Below are 4,179 nucleotides of genomic sequence, written 5' to 3'. Positions count from 1 at the left end.
GGATGGAGCAGCCCTTCACTGACTGCCTGCAGCCTGCCTGACCTCCGGCTTTTAGGGCCTCCCTCTCCATCTGTGTTCTCTCCCCACCCCGATGAACAGTGACCTTCAGGGCTGCACAGTACCAGGGCTGGGCTGAGGGGCCAGCTTGGACCCTGAGCAGCCTGGAAGAGGGTGTGCAGAGACAGTGAGGGACCTCTCCAGGTAGCTGCAGCCCCCAGAGGCTTCACTTTCTGCTCAGCTGCACACCCCAACTGCAGATAAGCCTCTGACACACTGGGGGCAGAGCCAGTAGGGCCTGTTTCTGTCCTCCCAGATGAACCCCCTGAGGTGGGGAGGACCTTCAGGACCTCATCCCAGCTCAGCACAGGGCCACAGCTGGGAACAAGTGCCTGATAGCCAGGACAGGGACAGCCATCTCGCCCCAAGTCCCTGCCCTGCTAGCCCAGCCTTGTCCTCAGCAAGGCTCCGGCGACTGCCGCTGAAGAGCCACGTGTGGAGGGGAGGAGCTGAAGCTCCTGGGCATCCACATGGAACCGCCGAGACATTCCAGCTCCCCACAACCTGAGCTTCCCCAGGGAGAAGGGAGGGGCTAGGGTGAAGTCTGCCAGCCACAAGTCCCCAGATCACATAGCACCTCACAACAGCTTGTCCCCGCTGAGCTGGCCGGGGCGCCTGCCTGGAGTGGGGGCACTGCTGTGTCTAACAAGGGCAATTGTGCAGAGCCATCTGAGCCAGTTTATGGAACATTCTTGGGGGCCCCTGCCCCTTCCTTGGCGCCCACCCCACCCCCCTGAAGAAAGGAAAATTATTTTTTGTATTGTAAACTTTAAACATGAAAAAGCTGTTTTTAATTAGCAGAAGCTGACTTGCATGTTCAGTCAGTGAACGTCTGTGTCCTTCAGAGAAAGGAAAATACGCCTGTGCACTGCACATGCACACTCCACACTCTCGGGCACACCTGAGTGTGAGGATGCGGCAGCTCAGCTCACGTAGCCAGGTTGGGCATGCCAAACCTGTGCACCACCTCAAACGCGCTCACGTGTGGTTAAGGGATGCTCACCAAGCCAGGCTCTGTCTCAGGGGCGAAGACCCTGCCTAGAATCTCCCAGGGAGGGGCTGGGGTGGGGCTCAGGGGCGGGGCCCCTGCCTAGAATCTCCCAGGGAGGGGCTGGGGTGGGGCTCAGGGGCGGGGCCCCTGCCTAGAATCTCCCAGGGAGGGGCTGGGGTGGGGCTCAGGGGCAGGGCCCCTACTTAGAATCCTCCAGTGAGAAGCTGGGGTGGAGCTCAGGGGCGGAGCTCCTTGTCTACAGTGCCCCAGGGAGGGGCTGGAGCAGGTCTCTGGCGAATGGCAGATGTAGTGTGTGAGCCCCTGGTTTCTCTGCCCTTCACACACAGAGGCCAGCTCCAGCATCTGGCAGATGCCCTCTTGCAGGTAGCAGCACTGCCCTGGCCTCTCTGCCTTTTATCTCACAGTCTTAGGGCCCTGAACCGCCTGGAGCCTGGGGACACTGGGCTGTTTCCAGCTTCTTCCTAGAGGCCTGGCCAAGGTCCTGAGGCACCTCCCTCCACACCTGGGCTCTGGCTGTGGGAAACTGCCCTCTCAGGGGACAGTGGTTTGCAGGCCCGAGAGACAGGCCAAGTGTGACTTCCAAGGCCTCGAAGTGAGTCAGGCCGTGGGGGCCTCCAGGGAGCCTTGTGAGGTGGGAACCCGCCTGGACCTGGCCAGCTTGGAAGCCCGCCCCTGGCTGTGCTTTCCAGCAGTCAGCTCCAACTTGAACATTCTCACGGCTGAGATCCTCTGCGTTCCCTGGTGCTGGCGGCACCTGGCTGCCTGTCTCTGCAGCCTGGGACCCGGCCAGAAGATGCCCATACACAGAGAGGTGGGTGCCAGCCATCACTCCAACTCCATCACTTGGTGCCAGCCCGCACCCCCACCCAAGGCAGGGCCGCTGCCTAGCTCTCCTCTCAGTGTTCCCAGCGGCTGATCCAGCAGCCGCAGCGCCCTCCTCACCCCAGAACTCTGATATGCTGCCAGCAGCCGTGTGCCCAGCCCCAGGGGTTGATTTCAGATTCGGTCCGAACCGTTCTTGGCAGTGCCTTTGGCTGGGGTTGTTTTTCAATCTGGGCACAGCTCCCAGCCCTGGCCAGCAAGCTTCAAGGGGTCGGAAGTTTCTTGGGACGAGCGAGACTTTGTTGCCCCCTCCCCTCTCTTGCTGCTTCCTCTGTGGACAGGATGCCAGGAGCCTCTGCAGCCATCTTGTGGCTGTGAGGAGCAAGATAAGTGAATCATAGCGATATTCCTGTCTCCCAAAGCCTTAAAGTCACAGGAGTCATCATCCCATCCTGGTTCATTGGACCTCAGACTCCCTGTTATCCAAAATGCTCCTTAAGACATAGCAGCCAGATTTTGTCATGGCTGAAACCAAATAAGTCAAAATGAGGGGTCCAGCGAGATGGCTAAATGGCAACTTGAATTTGATTCCTGACCCCTCGTGATGGAGGGACAGAGCCGACTAACATCTGCAGGTTGTCCTGTGATATTCATATATGTTCCAGAGTATGCACACGCCGTGCACATACACGCCAAGTAGAAAAATGGCACGCCAGCTTAGAGTGTTGTGTGTTTGGATACCAGCACCCATGAGAGAAGCAGTATGGTTGTGAGTGCCTGAGCAATAGTCTGTGGAAGGCGGGGGAGCTGGGGACTGTCTCAGAGGAGCCTGGCTGAGAGGCTAGAGCAGGGAGCTTCACATCCTCCTGCCTCCCCTTGTGCACGAGCACATCATAGCGTGAGTGTGACGGACGGCAGTACCTGCATGCAGAGTGCAGCTCCACGTGTGGAAGGCCCTGCATTCAGTTAGCCGCTAACACACTCACACAGCCAGGCACTCTGGCCACACCTGTCAGCCGAGGACTCTAGAAGCTGAGGCAGGATTGCAAGTTCTAGGCTACCCTGGGCTACATAGAGAGGCTGTGTGGTAGCTCCCAGAGCTGAGCTGGCAGGGTGTCACAGTCCTGGATGCTGAGGGCACTTCTGTGGTCTCCCCACGAAGTGGGCATGCAGAGGTCAGAGAACGCTCAGCAGATGGTTGTCTCCTTCCCCTGCGTGGGTGCCAGGGACTGAGCTCAGGGCATCATGCTTGGTGGCAAGCTCCTTTTCTCCATGGAGCCATCTTGCCTGTCCCATTATCATTGAGTAGACCCCCACGCCTGGCCCCAGTGTGTTCGTTACTTTTCTGTTGCTATGAGGAGACACCAAGACCAAGGCGACTTCTAGATTAAACAGTTTTATAGGCTCGCAGCTTTAGGGGTGAGTCCCTGAGCGTGGTGGCAGGCAGCATGGCGCTGGAGCAGCAGCTGAAAGGTTACATGTTAAGACAATGGCAGAGAGCACAGGGAACGGTGTGAACTTTTGAAGGCTCAAAACCCACCAGTGACACACCTCCTCCAACAAGGCCACACCTGTAATCCTTCCCAACTCCACCAACTGGGGACTGAGTATTCAGGCACACGAGCCTGTGGCAGCCGCTCTGGATCACCATCGCACCCAGTCTGCATTCTCTGCCCCGTCACAGCTGCTAAGGGGCAGAGGGAGCACATCTGTGACGGGGTCAGCTGCTGTTGCATTAGGAACAGCCCCAGAGCCAGGTGTGGTGGCACAGCCCTTGAGTCCACAGGAGCAGTGGAAGTGCTGGCGTTGGTCTGATGCTTGCATTTTGATGCTAACTACTGGCCCTAACGATCTGGTTAACTGCCCAGATACACCTATCCTTGTGTAAACCTGCTGAAGATGATTGTTATTCCTGATTGGTTACTAAAAAAAGCCTGTACCTGGGCAGGGTGGAAGGAGCTAGGCGTCGTGAAGGTTCACAGGCTTCTGAGGACAGGGAATCACTGAAAGGAGGACGACACATGAGTTAGCATGGAGAAGGAACCACGTGGGCCGGGAGAAAGGACTCAGGGGGTCACTTGGATGGAGAACAGGACCCAGATGAAAAATAAACAAATATATATATATATATAATGATGGATGGGAGGTAGGCCAGATGGGAATGATTAAGGGCAGATGGTAATGGATGGGGTTGGAAGGTGGATGGTGAGGTTACTGAGACAGCGTAGGTGGAATATCTGTCCAGCCCAAGGTAAATAAGACAATTAGGAAATGTAACAGGTGTCTGT

This window comes from Meriones unguiculatus, chromosome 4 (genome assembly GCF_030254825.1).
Source record: "Meriones unguiculatus strain TT.TT164.6M chromosome 4, Bangor_MerUng_6.1, whole genome shotgun sequence".
NCBI lineage: Eukaryota > Metazoa > Chordata > Mammalia > Rodentia > Muridae > Meriones > Meriones unguiculatus.
Note: the sequence above shows the minus strand (reverse complement) of the source record.